Below are 17295 nucleotides of genomic sequence, written 5' to 3' on the forward strand. Positions count from 1 at the left end.
TGCCTAACCAGGTTAAATTAAATGTAGAAAATAAAAATTAATAAATAAAAACAAATTTATAAAAAAAAAATTCAACTAAAATTTAAAATAAAATTTAAAAACAAAATTAAAAACAAAAAATTATACAAAAACAAATTTAACCAAAAACAAAAACAAAAAATAAAAAAAAATTTAAAAATTTATAAAAAAATTTAAAAACAAAAACTTATAATAAATAAATTTAATTAAAAAAATTAAAAACAAAACATAATTTAAAAAAAAATTAGAAACAAAAAATTAAACAATAAAAAAATTGTTAAAAAAAAAAAATTCACGACTGCTGCCTAACTAGGTTAAATTAAATGCAGAAAATAAAAATTTAAAAAATTTAATAATTGTAAATTAAAAAAGGTAAAAACAAAATTTAAAATTGTTAAAAACAAGAACTTATATAAAAAAATTTAAAAACAATAACTTATATACAAAAATTTAACCAAAAACAGGTTCAATTATTTGGTAATAAAAATGTATATGTATATATATATAATACACATATAATAATAAGTATAAAATACAAAATTAAAAACTTCTAAAAATTTAAAATAATATTATTATAAAATATTTATATATTATATATTTATATATTATATATTATATATTTATATATATAATAATTACCATATTATTAATAAAATTGACACACTATTAGAAAGTATTATCTAATAACAAATATGATTAAAAATATATACAAATACTTGATTACTTACTCTTACTACAATTTATTCTTCTTATTATTATATTAAAAGCATTACAGATATAATTATTAATTGCATATTTTAAAAGAGCAGTCGGGAGACGCCACGCCAAGTGTTTCTCAATCACGTTTTAGATGTCAAAGAAAATTCTGTATTTAAGTTGTATAACTGCGTACAAAAAAAGAGAAGCAAAAATATATGTTGAAATATTAAGTATTAAATTTGGCGTGGCGTCTCCCGACTGCTCTTTTAAAATATGCAATTAATAATTATATCTGTAATGCTTATAATATAATAATAAGAAGAATAAATTGTAGTAAGAGTAAGTAATCAAGTATTTGTATATATTTTTAATCATATTTGTTATTAGATAATACTTTCTAATAGTGTGTCAATTGTATTAATAATATGGTAATTATTATATATAAATATATAATATATATAATATATAAATATATAATATATAAATATTTTATAATTAATATTATTTTAAATTTTTTTAGAAGTTTTAATTTTGTATTTTATACTTATTATTATATGTGTATTATATATATATATATATATATATATATATACATTTTTATTACCAAATAATTGAACCTGTTTTTGGTTAAATTTTTGTATATAAGTTATTGTTTTTAAATTTTTTTATATAAGTTCTTGTTTTTAACAATTTTAAATTTTGTTTTTACTTTTTTTAATTTGCAGTTATTAAATTTTTTTAATTTTTATTTTTTGCATTTAATTTAACCTAGTTAGGCAGCAGTCGGGAGTTTTTTTTTTTAAACAATTTTTTTATTGTTTAATTTTTTGTTTCTAATTTTTACTTTTTCCTTGTGCTCTACGAGCGGAGATATTTCGACCCAACGTCCAAATGTGAAAATTTTTTTATTAAGATACTATACGTCGTCGTCTCTCAATCAGAGAAACGTAACTTTTATTACTTTTAACGGTAGATAGCTCTTGATTTCCGATAAGTCGCGCGCGCATTATTATCGATCTAGTAGGTAAATTAGGTCAATATATAGACTTATCGGTATGTATAACGACAGAATTAAAGCAATGTGAAAGAATCGAACTATTTAAACGTATGTTAAAAGAATATATTGTACCTCATGTAGAAGAATTGAGAATTGATGTAAAGACATTTGATATAAAAAATAGCTAAGAGAAGGCTAATAAAGCTCAATCTCCCTCTCCCTCTTCCTTTCTCTTTCCCTTTTTTCCTCTTCGTCCACGCTCTCTGGTTTGTCTTGCCAGCGTCATCAGAAATTATTACGTATATATTGTATGCATATCAATGTTTACTTACATTGCATAATTTTAATAATATAGTACACATTCTAAAAACCTTTTGAGGGACAAAATCACTGAATGTGTTATTATAGTATGAGTAAAATTGAAAATAGAACGCAAAAAATATCACTTTTTACGTAATCAAAATCTCGGAATTGACTGTACCGATTTTATTCGGACTGGTTAAACAGCTCGCAATCGACAGCTTATATCGATTATGTCAGAAAAATGCCCTCAAATTATCAGAAAGCTGGTTAAAAGTTTCAGAGATATTTTACTCAAAAGCTTGACGGAAAGTTCCATACAAACTTGGCATACATAGCACCTTGACATTTATGCATTGACGTAGTTAGTTCTTTTTCCGTTTACTTGACATCGCTTGACATTTGAAAATGATTTTACATATGCGTCAGATATTAAAGTTTAGCGGATATTATTCCTATTGTGAATGCGTAAATGCGTGAATACATTATGCAAATAAAGTAGATATGACAATGTCTAGACAGTAAAAAATTTAATGTCCCAGAACAATATATAAATTTCAATTAATGATATAGGTTATTGCATTAAACGTATATTGAATTGTAAGAACGCTACAAATTACGAATTGAATTACATTGTAATTAGTTGTTTTATACGTACGATTAATTTAATCATTGTCGCTTGCCCTGAGAATAAAAAAGTGATTGTGTTAAAAGTATATTATCGTTTATTTGGTAATCACTTTAGTAGACATTAATAATTATGCAAATTATATGTGTCTAAATAAAATCTAAACAAGGATATTCCAATGTGTTAAGTCAGTACACGATAGCATGCGTAAAATACAATGCAAAATAATTATAATATATCTATATATATAAAACAAAGTCGGGTTAGTTACACCATTTATAACTCAAGAACGGCTGGACAGATTTTAATGATCTATGATTTGTTGGATTCGTCTCCGCCCCGAATAGCATAATAACAAAAAAAAATTTACCGGGGCCGGGGCGAAGCCCGGCGGGGCATGCTAGTTTATATTAAAATAAATGGGTAAGTAATTAAAAACTTGATAATGAAATTAACAAGTAGCAAGTAAAAAGATTTGGGACACGGTCAACAGTGCGTAAGTTAACGTTATATCAACCTTTAATAACTAATAAGATACATAATTGTAATACATCGGACGGTTCGCTTGTGTTTTGAGTCGTCTTCAGCGATGTGCTAACAGTCAAAATCGAAGAATAATCAGCAGTGAAACTTTCCACGAAAAAGTGACATTTGATTAATAATAATCATAGTTTGTGATATGATTGAAACAGAAATAACAGTCAGGACAAAGAAAGTAAAGTCACACACTCACCAGAGTTCAGAGAACGCGAGAATAAGAAACGTATATTCGTAACTTTGTATCTTCAAATTAGTTTTAAAGTTTAGTTTATTTTATTTAAGCTGTAACTTGTGAGTTAATATATTGAATATTCAATTAGTGAGAAAAGAATCCGAATAAAATCAAAATTAGAGCAAATACAATGCGTGCGTGTATGCGTGCAAGTTTCGTACAATAAGTAGATTTACGCTTGCCAGCATATATTCTAGCTTGTATATCTCTATTTAAATTGAAAATAATTGATGTAAAATATATAAGGAACATTTTTTTTTTTTCAATAAACTTAGAATGTTCTAACTATGTTAGTTCATATATATATACTTACGTGAAGATATATATTGTATAATATATAATATAAATAATAATTATATTTTACATATCAGATATTAAAATAACAATTGTTTTACCTTTTTAATTAAATTATTTTACAACATATCTAAAACTCACACAATAATAATACTCACAAGCATAAAATGATAACACATAGTAATTTTTTTATATTCTCTTTCTGAATTCATTCTGTTATTATACGCATTGGCAAACTCCTCAATAATTTCCACGATTGTGTGGTAAATATCACGGAAGCGTCGCAGTTATTCAAACATTTACAATTTTAATCGGCTGCGTCATTATCATGTATGTAGAAGTATAATACATAACACAAAAACTATAAATATAGAGGAGATATGATTTAGTTTCGACTTCACTCTTGAGCGTTTCAATTGCCACGGTGCTTCCACTCTTTATTGGTACGTATATGTATATAATATTAAATTGTATTTGATTATTTTCTTTATTTTACATTTATGTCTGTTCTCTTTTTTCAAAAAATAAATAATGACAATTGGTTGTAGAACTTGTCTGTTTCGAAAAAATAAAGATACTATGAATCGACCGAACTTGTATAACGTCGATGCTGAAGAAGAAATTGTAATCTCTGGTATTGCTGGCCGATTTCCTAACAGCGACAATTTAAAAGAATTTCAAGAAAATCTTTTTAACAAGGCGGATCTTGGTTCGAGCGATCATGGACGGTGGAATAATTGTAATAATTTTTTTTTAACATTAAGGAGGTTGGTTGTTCAAATCAATATGATAAGAATTAGTTCAAATTTATGGAGGATATTGTCTATATAGGAATCTGTCGTCCATGCCAAAGTTGAAGACAATTATCTGCATGGTTGTCGAGTAATTACGCAAAAATAATTACGCAAAAATATTACGACACCTGTAATGTAACTCTCGAAAGCCTATTAAAAATGACAAGAATTTAATGAGAATAGATGCAAATAATTTTTTATATATTTAGGAAAGACTTTTACGAAGATTGATAGTTATCAAAAAATTGTAAAAATAAAACAGCATATTGCATAGTGCATATTGCATATTGCAACGCATTTTGATTTTAATTGTACAAACAACTTTAAAACTTTAATTTAAAACTTTAAGAACCTTAATTTAAAACCTTAAGAAACAGCTAATTAAATGCATTCCACATATTTATTTGCTAAAACTCGTTTATTTCATGCGTCGAAAAATTTGATTATTTAGAGTTTTCTCTCGCAATGGTCCCCTCTCGCCGCCTGCCCTGCAATGTGACAGCAACCAACCTCCTTATATTTTCAAAACTTAATTATTAGGAAAAATATTCGTTTTATATTATCATATATATTAATCGTAATTAAAGATTTGCAATATCTAATCCAATCATTTTTAAAAACGATATCAGAATCCAAGAAAATTGCGTAACCCTACATATACGTACACAATGGGTGAATCTTAATGGATGCACCAACTTTTCACCATAGGAGATGAGTTACCGACCGCAACTGTAATGAACCGAACGATCCATTAGGTGACACCAGCTTGAATCGACCGCTTCGATCGACGAGTCCGAGGTGATGTACAGGCAAGTTAAAAACTATGAATCAAATAACGTATATCGTGTGTACATACTTTTCTAACATATCCAACTGTCTTACGCATTTTCTTTTTACATATAATTTTATTTAATAACACGATTTCTTATTATTCTCCATCTATGCGCAACGTATTTACCGCATGTACTACGTTTACGCAAGCGTTACTTTTGTAGTGACTTACGAATTCACTCGTTTACGCGAAGTAAATTATCATAAGTTACCACAAAATTCTGTTTACGCGTAAGAATTATTGTAAGTTACTACAGAAAGTAACGCTCGCGTAAACGTAGTAAGAGTATCTTTTTTATACGATTTTTTTTTAATATTTATATTTTAATACAGTTTTACTTGGTGGCGATTTCTTTTCACGCTTACGCGGAACATTTTAGCGCGTAAAAAAAGAGTTAAATATAAGCGGAAAAAAAATAAAAATATTCTACCATTCTTATACAAAATTGAGCAATTCTACTTTTCTATAAGAAATACTTTACTGTATACTTTATATGGATATAAAAATAATAATGTAAAAAATTAGAAGTAATAACAGTGGACTTCCGCTCCACCCTTGAAGTGCCACCAATAGCGCTTTAGGTTTTTTTGCCTGGACCCGTAATGTACCACATTTTTAGACCTTTTTCAGTATAAAGGTTTAAACAGATGTACTAAAGTCATACTGCGTGTAAAAACGCACACAGATGAAAAATTACATCAACGTGTGACCGTACGCAACACATTACCAATTTATCATGTTTTTACCTCAGTGTGCGTGCTCGAATAAATGGTTTCCCTCCAGCCTCTCACAAAATGTAGTCTTTTTTAACACGATGCACCCGGCGCAAGACCCGTGGACTTATCGCACAACAAGCTCGTATAATTAAATCCTTCAGATCTTGAGCACTAGCAAGTCGCGTTGTGCAAACTTAATTACTGCACTAAGAACCGAAAAACAGTAATAATTCCTGTATTTTTGCTCATTCTCAACTTTTAATCTTTCTTACAGTAACCATTACGCGCTACTACAGTAAACATTCTTTCAGTAACCAGTACGGATCTCACAGTAACCATTACGATAAAAATCAGTAATGATTCCGGTGCAAAAAATAAAAAAAAATTTCTTTTTATATTTTCAAATGTCTTATTTTTTTTAAATATTTTTATAGTTTAATTTATATTCGTGGTTTTGCATATTTTATTTTATTAATTAAAATTACGCATTGTTTTACAATTTTTGAAAACACATTGACGGGAAACGGGATTCAAACCTAAGATTCCGGAATGACAGTTTAAGGGGGTAGTACAGTCTAGCGGAGGGTCAATTTCAGGATTTAATTGTGACAAAGTGGTAGGCCAATCAGGTTTATGGTGTATACGATATTGAAGTACATGTTTAAGTGCATTTACAGTATTTTTTATATGGAAAAATATTAAGAAATATAGGAGTTATGAGTCATCTCTTCGCGCGCGCGCTCGACTACGGTGTAGCTAGAGTAGCTCCTGTACGGCGTGCCTGAAATGAAAAACGCAAAAAGGGTATTAAATTTAAATGTATTCCCCACCGGTTGACGTTCAAAAATTGTAAAAATGTTAAAAATTGTGAAAGTTAAAGCATTTAACAAAAAGATCAAAATAAACTCCTTTTTGTTGTTACTTCTAATTTTTTACATTATTATTTTTATATCCATATAAAGTATACAGTAAAGTATTTCTTATAGAAAAGTAAAATTGCTCAATTTTGTATAAGAATGGTAAAATATTTTTATTTTTTTTCCGCTTATATTTAACTCTTTTTTTACGCGCTAAAATGTTCCGCGTAAGCGTGAAAAAAAATCGCCACCAAGTAAAACTGTATTAAAATATAAATATTAAAAAAAAATCGTATAAAAAAGATACTCTTACTACGTTTACGCGAGCGTTACTTTCTGTAGTAACTTACAATAATTCTTACGCGTAAACAGAATTTTGTGGTAACTATCAAGAGACACGGTAGTGTCTCGCGCCAAGTACACGCGGAGCGAGACCGACCGTGACTCTTTTACGCGACGCGACGGGTTGCGAGTACCCGAGATGTTGAGATCTCGATAACGAGTGAACGGATCAAGTTCTAAGTAGGCTTGATCGATAGCTTGGGGTCCAATTAGGGGGGGGTTTCTCTCATAATATTCCGCTACGTGCCTTACGAGCGGAGATATTGCGACGCAAAGTCCAAATGTGAAAATTTATTTTTAAGATACTTTCTTCTACGTCAACCGCTCGCATTCATTATAACATACATGTAACAAACAGAGAACGTCACTTTCACTTTTTCGCCGCTGGCGGCGCAGGTATCGCCAGTTTCGATATCGCGCGCGTATTTCAAAATTAGGTCGATAAACTTATCGGTCAGGAGGAAGATTTCTATTTAAGTAAAAATTAGGTATATATATAATAAATATTGAGTCAACGGAAAAGTAGGTTCTCTATGCTTGGCAGAAAGTGCCGCTAGGGAATTTTTAAGTCGATTCTTATGAATCAAGCTTGAATTTGATGTCTATGTATCCCAGGTTGCCGATGACAAGGTCCAGATAGTGCGCTTTATAGTTTTCGGTGTCCAGGTGTAATAATACGTTGAATTCGATGTCTACGTGTCCCAGGTTGCCGATGACGAGGTCCACATAGTGCGCTCCGTAGTTTTTGGTGTCTACGTGTATTAATATCTTGAATTCGATGTCCACGTGTCCCAGGTTGCCGATGACGAGGTCCACATAGTGCGCTCCGTAGTTTTCGGTGTCTACGTGTATTAATACCTTGAATTCGATGTCCACGTGTCCCAGGTTGCCGATGACGAGGTCCACACAGTGCGCTTCGTAGTTTTCGGTGTCCAGGTGTAATAATACGTTGAATTCGATGTCCACGTGTCCCAGGTTGCAGATGACGAGGTCCACACAGTGCGCTTCGTAGTTTTCGGTGTCCAGGTGTAATCGTACGTTGAATTCGATGTCTAGGTGTCCCAGGTTGCCGATGACGAGGTCCACATAGTGCGCTCCGTAGTTTTCGGTGTGTACGTGTATTAATACCTTGAATTCGATGTCCACGTGTCCCAGGTTGCCGATGACGAGGTCCACACAGTGCGCTTCGTAGTTTTCGGTGTCCAGGTGTAATAATACGTTGAATTCGATGTCCACGTGTCCCAGGTTGCCGATGACGAGGTCCACACAGTGCGCTTCGTAGTTTTCGGTGTCCAGGTGTAATAATACGTTGAATTCGATGTCCACGTGTCCCAGGTTGCCGATGACGAGGTCCACACAGTGCGCTTCGTAGTTTTCGGTGTCCAGGTGTAATCGTACGTTGAATTTGATGTCTAGGTGTCCCAGGTTGCCGATGACGAGGTCCACATAGTGCGCTCCGTAGTTTTCGGTGTGTACGTGTATTAATACCTTGAATTCGATGTCCACGTGTCCCAGGTTGCCGATGACGAGGTCCACATAGTGCGCTCCGTAGTTTTCGGTGTCTACGTGTATTAATACCTTGAATTCGATGTCCACGTGTCCCAGGTTGCCGATGACGAGGTCCACACAGTGCGCTTCGTAGTTTTCGGTGTCCAGGTGTAATAATACGTTGAATTCGATGTCCACGTGTCCCAGGTTGCCGATGACGAGGTCCACACAGTGCGCTTCGTAGTTTTCGGTGTCCAGGTGTAATAATACGTTGAATTCGATGTCCACGTGTCCCAGGTTGCCGATGACGAGGTCCACACAGTGCGCTTCGTAGTTTTCGGTGTCCAGGTGTAATCGTACGTTGAATTTGATGTCTAGGTGTCCCAGGTTGCCGATGACGAGGTCCACATAGTGCGCTCCGTAGTTTTCGGTGTGTACGTGTATTAATACCTTGAATTCGATGTCCACGTGTCTTAGGTTGCCGATGACGAGGTCCACATAGTGCGCTCCGTAGTTTTCGGTGTCTACGTGTATTAATACCTTGAATTCGATGTCCACGTGTCCCAGGTTGCCGATGACGAGGTCCACACAGTGCGCTTCGTAGTTTTCGGTGTCCAGGTGTAATAATACGTTGAATTCGATGTCCACGTGTCCCAGGTTGCCGATGACGGAATCCAGATAATGCGCTTCATAGTTTTTGGTGTCCAGGTGTAATAGTACGTAGAATTGGATGTCCAGGTGTCCCAGGTTGCCGATGACAAGGCCCACATAGTGCGCTCCGTAGTTTTTGGTGTCTACGTGTATTAATACCTTGAATTCAATGTTCACGTGTCCCAGGTTGCCGATGACGAGATCCAGATAGTGCGCTTCGTAGTTTTCGGTGTCCAGGTGTAATAATACCTCGAATTCGATGTCCACGTGTCCCAGGTTGCCGATGACGAGGTCCAGATAATGCGCTTCATAGTTTTCGGTGTCCAGGTGTAATCATACGTTGAATTCGATGTCTAGGTGTCCCAGGTTGCCGATGACGAGGTCCACATAGTGCGCTCCGTAGTTTTCGGTGTCTACGTGTATTAATACCTTGAATTCGATGTCCACGTGTCCCAGGTTGCCGATGACGAGGTCCAGATAATGCGCTTCATAGTTTTCGGTGTCCAGGTGTAATTGTACGTTGAATTCGATGTCTAGGTGTCCCAGGTTGCCGATGACAAGATCCACATAGTGCGCTCCGTAGTTTTCGGTGTCTACGTGTATTAATATTTTGAATTCGATGTCCACGTATCCCAGGTTGCCGATGACGGGATCCAGATAGTGCGCTTCATAGTTTCCGGTGTCCAGGTGTAATCGTACGTTGAATTTGATGTCTACGTGTCCCAGGTTGCCGATGACGAGGTCCACATAGTGCGCTTCGTAGTTTTCGGTGTCCAGGTGTAATAATATGTTGAATTCAATGTTTAGGTGTCCCAGGTTGCCGATGACAAGGTCCACATATTGCGCTCCGTAGTTTTCGGTGTCTACGTGTATTAATACCTTGAAATTGATGTCTAGGTGTCCCAGGTTGCTGATGACGAGGTCCACATAATGCGCTTCATAGTTTTTGGTGTCTAGGTGTATTAATAACTTTAAATCTGAATGGGTGCGTTCAGCCGATACTCCGCTAGCCTAGCAATCGTGAGCAGTTGCTCGTTTTTGCTCGTTTCTTCTCTTTTTAATCCAGTAAGTCAAAAAAGAGGAAACGAGCGAAAACGAGCGACTGCTCACGATTGCTAGGCTAGCAAAGTATCGGCTGAACACACCCAATGTAGGACACGTAGATATCGAATTCGAGGTATTAATACATGTAGACACCGAAAACTACGAAGCGCACTATGTGGACCTCGTCATCGGCAACTTGGAACACGTGGCCATCAAGTTCAAGGTATTAATACACCTGGACACCGAAAACTATAGAGCGCGCTATGTGGACCTCGTCATCAGCAACCTGGGACACCTAAACATTGAATTCAAGCTTGATTCATAAAAATCGACTTAAAATTTCCCTAGCGGCAGAATTAAAATTATGTCATGACATAATAAAAATCGCTGAATTAAAATTATGTCTAGACATAATAAAAATTGGACAAAAATTATGTTTAGACATAATAAAAATTGGATGAATTAAAATTATGTCTGACGTAAAAATAATTATCAAAAATATCGATACCTGAAGATATCGGTACATATACAGTTGCGAACAACATTCAGTAAGACACGCAAATAAAAATAAATAAAGAATTTTACAGTTAACGACTTATTAACATTAATCATGCTTTATTGCGATTATGTTTTATGTTGAAATTGAAAAATATATACAAGGTGTACAATTAAAAGGGTTACAGATTATTATTTTTAAAAAACTGAGCAAAATATTAAATTGTTGTTTTCTTTAGAAATAATAGTCCGTAACACTTTTAGCTTCATACCTTGTATTATATACGGTTTATGAAATTTTAAGATATATTGTTTATAAGATTAAGTTGCGTAACACTACAAAAAGGCGTGATATCCGTACAAAATTACCTTTTTAAAAAAAAGGTAAAAAAAGGCGCCAAGTACACGTATAGTAGTGTATATGTTGTTACCTAAAAAAAAAAAGAAAGTGGTAGTATTATACCTCGAAAAAACCTAAGTAACAAGTGGTAGATCTTTATATCTCGAAAAATCTCGAAAAAATCTAAGCAGTAGTATTTTTATTTCCGAAAAATTATAACCCAAGTGATACACGTCACAAAATTATGTTACCTTATCAAAAAGAAGAGTCGCGCTTCAAGTGATCTATTACAATTACAAAAAAGAAATGATATCTCTTTAAGTTAGAGCGCCAATTACAGAGAGAACATGTATATTGCCTCAAAAAATAATTGTTGCACTACATTGAAAAATCTTTACATTGTGTCAATTAGAAAAGAATGTATAATAACAATTTTAAAAGATTAAAAAATTTTATTTAAATTTAACAAGGGAATACAAGATATTTAAATACAAAGTTATTTACATGTGTATTTTTTAATGGCCACAAAGAATTACAGAAGTAACAGTACAAAATAAAAATATTTTATTAAAATACATAAATTTTTCTTGTAAAAAAACTTGGCGCTGCTAGACCTTTTAAATAAATAAAAACAACAATAAATAAAAATAATTCAGAGAAGAATACAATGGGAGTAATATTAAATGATTATCAGCGTGGATGTGGGAGTGAGTGATATGGGTGTGCGTGACTACGCGGACGGCGGATAATGCGGCTTATAATTAAGTATAGAATAAGTTTATTTATTTATTTAAAATTTCGAGGTCTAGCAGCGCCAAGTTTTTTTACAAGAAAAATTTATGTATTTTAATAAAATATTTTTATTTTGTACTGTTACTTCTGTAATTCTTTGTGGCCATTAAAAAATACACATGTAAATAACTTTGTATTTAAATATCTTGTATTCCCTTGTTAAATTTAAATAAAATTTTTTAATCTTTTAAAATTGTTATTATACATTCTTTTCTAATTGACACAATGTAAAGATTTTTCAATGTAGTGCAACAATTATTTTTTGAGGCAATATACATGTTCTCTCTGTAATTGGCGCTCTAACTTAAAGAGATATCATTTCTTTTTTGTAATTGTAATAGATCACTTGAAGCGCGACTCTTCTTTTTGATAAGGTAACATAATTTTGTGACGTGTATCACTTGGGTTATAATTTTTCGGAAATAAAAATACTACTGCTTAGATTTTTTCGAGATTTTTCGAGATATAAAGATCTACCACTTGTTACTTAGGTTTTTTCGAGGTATAATACTACCACTTTCTTTTTTTTTTTAGGTAACAACATATACACTACTATACGTGTACTTGGCGCCTTTTTTTACCTTTTTTTTAAAAAGGTAATTTTGTACGGAATGATAATTTACTTCGCGTCGTAAGTCACTACAAAAGTAACGCTTGCGTAAACGTAGAGTACATGCGGTAAATACGTTGCGCATAGATGGAGAATAATAAGAAATCGTGTTATTAAATAAAATTATATGTAAAAAGAAAATGCGTAAGACAGTTGGATATGTTAGAAAAGTATGTACACACGATATACGTTATTTGATTCACAGTTTTTAACTTGTTTGTACATCACCTCGGACTCGTCGATCGAAGCGGTCGATTCAAGCTGGTGTCACCTATGGATCGTTCGGTTCATTACAGTTGCGGTCGGTAACTCATCTCCTATGGTAAAAAGTTGGTGCATCCATTAAGATTCATATATACATATAAAACAATTCTCGTAATTTATGTTAAAAATTAAAAATTATCTTTCATTAATTCAAACATTTTTGTGGCTTTGTTATTTCTAATATCATAATTGAAAACAATCCAGATGCATATTATAAATTCTTAAAAACATTATTATTTTTTATGTAGAAATAAGTATATTACACTGGTCAACAAAATCTTATCGTTTTTAGATTGTTTTTAAGGGAATAGGTATTTTTTACTAATTTGGTTTCGCTGAACAAGAAGCTGGCCTTGAAAATACTAAATTGGCTCTGGTTTTTTAAATAAACGGTGTCAAAAGTGCCAAAAAACGTGTTTTTAGTCATTTTTGAACATCTGTAGAAAAACAACGGGAGCACCGTATTTCTTAAAAAATAGAGCCAATTCATTATTTTTGTTTTCAGATTCGGATTCTACGGCAAAAAAATCTATCAGAATCAGTTGCTATTGGCCCGACAAAAAATCCGTGTTTCCCAGTGTGGGTGTCAAAAATAAAAGTAACCACTCGAATAGGAGGGGTAGATTGGGTCAAACTGAAAAGAAAAGTCTCGTACCATTTTGCAAAATTCGCAATAGTTAACGAGTTATTAAATAAAACGTCTGAGCGAATGCGCGCACAAGGAGCGATAGAGGCGGGCCTCGGCGGCTGGCTGGGCTGGCACGGTGCCCGGCGCGCGGCGAGCGGTGGGGGTCGAGAGACGAATGGCGAGCGGGGCGCGGCGCGGCGCGGCGAACGTCGAGCGACTCGATGTTATACACTGCGACGAAAAAGTATTAGAGCCAGCCCATACTAAACTTACGATAATTCCTTCGCGTAAACGGGATTTTCCTTCGCGTAAACGGGATTTTGTAGTAACTTACAATAATTTACTCCGCGTAAACGTAGTAACAGTAGGTAGCACACGTATTGGCTATTGCATAGGCATTGCCGTAACGTCTTACGCCTTAGATAATATTAATTAGTTTAGCTTGAATTATGTGTAATAAAAACATTTAATTTTAGTAAATTTAATTATTTTGCATGTCAAAGTTTACGAGGTTTACCACAAGCCTTACTTTAACTTTTGTTTATGTTATAATAACTTTAATGGTGCGTGTCCACCTGCGAGTAAAACTCTCGAGAGTAGCTCTCGAGATTGATTCTCGCAAATGGACATATTCCTAAAGAGTACCTATAACGGAGAATGAATCGCAGCTCTCGGCGAGCGAACTTTTCAAGACCTACTCGCAAATCGACACGACGTTATTTTACTCTCGGAGATCAGCTCGCCAAGCTCGAACGCTGTTCGTATTTTGAGAGCTACATGATGACACAAAGGAACTTATTGAATAATGCGGAAATCATGAACCATTGTAGAATACTACTGTGACAGAAATAAAAGTTTTTTTAATTTTTATGTTTTGCGAATAAAGTGCGAAAAATTCATTAAATTTAAAGAATTTTAAAATAATAATATTTTAATATTTTTAATACACTGTCTCTATTACTTGGTCATAATTAGTTACCACTTAATTTTACATACTTTGCACGTTTTAGTTACAGCGTTAAAATTAAATACATTTTTACATCGCGAATTAAGTACATAAAAAAAAATATATATTTAATATTTACAGTAAAAATCTAACATCAAGGTATTTCGCAAACAGAAAACTAAATAATAATATCGCACTATGTATCCATTTCACAATTTGTAAAGTCTGTAGAAACTTTTAATTGTTGGGAATCTTCAATCTTAAGCTCTCTAATTTTAGAGCAGATCCGACACCTGCGATCCATCCATTGCTTGACCCAGCAGGTCTTTTTGTTGTTATTTAACACCCTTTTTCTTTTTAAAATAGTACAATGTCAGAAAATTACTCTCAAATGACAGTGTCAGAATAACTCTCGAGAGCTACTCTGGAGAGTTAGTTACTCGCAGGTGGGACACGCGCCTTAAAACTCTCGAGAATATCTCTCGAGAGTTATCTGACACTGTCCATTTGAGATAAATTTTTTGACATTGTATTCTCGCGAGCATCTCGCGGGGATCCGGAGAGTATTCTTTCGGAGAGTTCTCTCAAAACCGTATCCACTTACGTATTTTTTTAGTTTGATGTCTGAGAGTGGTGACAATCATAATGTCGCCGTAAAACGAAAGAACTTGCGGTTGCTATAGTGGCTAGCATTATTTTAAAAAGGAAAAGGATGTTAAATAACAACAAAAAGACCTTCTGGGTCAAGCAATGGATTGATCGCAGGTGCCGGATGTGCTCTAAATTAGAGAGCTTAAGATTGAAGACTCCCAACAATTAAAAGTTTCTACAGACTTACAAGTTGTGAAGTGGAATACATAGTGCGATATTATTATTTAGTTTTTAGTTTGCGAAATACCTTGATATTAGATTTTTATATGTAAATATATATATATATATTTTTTTTAATGTATTTAATTCGCGATGTAAAAATGTATTTAATTTCAACACTGTAACTAAAACGTGCAAACTATGTAAAACTAAAGTGTAACTAATTATTGACCAAGTAATTCAAAAATGTATTAAAAATATTCCTACCTAATTTTCTTTTTAAATTATGAATTTTTTTCGGGAATTATTCCAGCACAAAAAAAAATTTTAAAAATTTTTTTTTTTTTCTGCCCCGTATTTTAAAAAATATTTTTTTTACAATGTTATTTTCCGCATTTTTAAAAAATTTCCCTTTTATGTATCAAAGGAACAACTTTTGCCTTTCCCATTTTACCCAACATGTAGCTCTCAAAATAGAACAGCGTCCGATTTTGGGAGCTGAATCTCCGAATAAATAACTCGTGCGATTTGCAAGTAGGTCTTGACAAGTTCGCTCGCCGAGAGCGGCGATTCTTTCCCCGGGTAGATATATCTCCGGGGAAAGATATTTGCGAGAATAAATCTGAGAGTACTCCGAGGGGTTTTACTGCGGTGACAGCCCAAAGACTTCTATTTTAAAAAAAAATTTTATTAAAAAAATCAAAAAAAATTTTAATTTCTACAGAAAAAACGCAATAAAAAGTTAAGTTATAGTTTCGTTTTCATAAATGTAACATATGAAAATGTTAAGAAAATAAAAATAGGTTTTTATGGATTTTAATTGAAAATAATTAAATTTGGGGAAAAAAGGAAATTTACACGATTTTTTTCCCTACGTGCGCGTAACGAACATCTGTAGTAATTTTTTACGTAAGGCGTAAGAACTACGGTAATGTAGGGGGGGCTTTTAGCCCCCGCCTTTTTTATGGGGAAAATGAACGCACCTTTTTTCCCCACCTTGCGGTAGATAGCTTTTGGGGGTTTTTTTAATAGTGGTTTTTTCCCCCGGTTTTTGGGCCCAAAAACCCCTTTATTATTTAATGAAAAAATTGTTAAAAGGCCCCCCCCTCCTTTTTATGCAGAGTTCCCCTTCGTACAATATTTTGGTCGCAGGTGCCCCCAAGTCGGGTAATATACGAAGGGCCCCAAAACAAAGTTCAGTACCCGTTTTTTCCACCTACGCCGCTCCCCATTGACTTTTTATTTTACCCATACAAAAAAGTTAATAATTTTAAAGGCGACCGTGCCGGCCAGGCGATTGGGGACCACGACCCATCCACCTATCCGGGAAAAGGCGTTAATTTCCGCACCTTTTCGACTAAAATGGCCGGGGGCCCCTCGGGGTTGAAAAATTGCTGCCCCCCGAAGGAAGGGGCCATCCGGGAAGAATGGCAATTATTATCAATAAAAATTGGCATAAATATGGGGCCGTTAAACGCGGTGGGAGGAAATATGGACCGACTGGGAAAAAAGAATAAAAATGTTTTTTTACTTTAAAAAACAAGAGAAAATTTTTTTCTTTTCTTTTACTTTTCCCTTTTTTTCCCCCTATCCTGCCCCATACGTTTAGGGGCAGCGATATTGAAAAAAGCCCTCCGGACGACGTGGGGTTTTTCCGACCAAAAAAACGAAAATTTGGGAATTTTAAAACGCCGTTTTTGGGGTAAAAATCGCTTGTCAGTAGATTACAATAAAGTCAATCGGGAGCTCCGAGGGGGGGGAGGGGGGGGGGGGGAAGGAGCCGGGGGGGCGAATTTGGGGGCGGGGGGGCCCGGGGGGGGGGGGGGGGGGGGGGGGGAAATGGTGGCGAGGGTAGCGGGGGGGGGGGGGGGGGGGAAAAATTGTGGAGGGGTAGGGGGGGGGGGGGGCGGGGAATTGGTGGAAGGGGGGGAGGGGGGGGGGGGGGAAAACGGGGGGGGGTCGCCGGGGGGGGGGGGGG

General features: G+C 34.3%; 1 long non-coding RNA gene across 2 annotated transcripts; it reads left to right on the top strand.

Annotated features, from left to right (window-relative positions):
* The first annotated feature begins 4008 nt into the window (after window positions 1-4008).
* On the top strand, window positions 4009-14386 carry LOC143905951 (uncharacterized). 2 transcript variants are annotated; one of them, XR_013259391.1, is made up of 3 exons: window positions 4009-4151; window positions 4257-4447; window positions 13439-14386. It is a non-coding gene; the product is annotated as an uncharacterized LOC143905951 (long non-coding RNA). The 2 variants fall into 2 exon arrangements; XR_013259390.1 differs by lacking the exon at window positions 13439-14386 and adding an exon at window positions 5211-6392.
* The last annotated feature ends 2909 nt before the right edge of the window (window positions 14387-17295 follow it).

Source organism: Temnothorax americanus, unplaced genomic scaffold (assembly GCF_048541705.1).
Source record: "Temnothorax americanus isolate GAGA-0224 unplaced genomic scaffold, ASM4854170v1 Scaffold7, whole genome shotgun sequence".
NCBI classification, from domain to species: domain Eukaryota; kingdom Metazoa; phylum Arthropoda; class Insecta; order Hymenoptera; family Formicidae; genus Temnothorax; species Temnothorax americanus.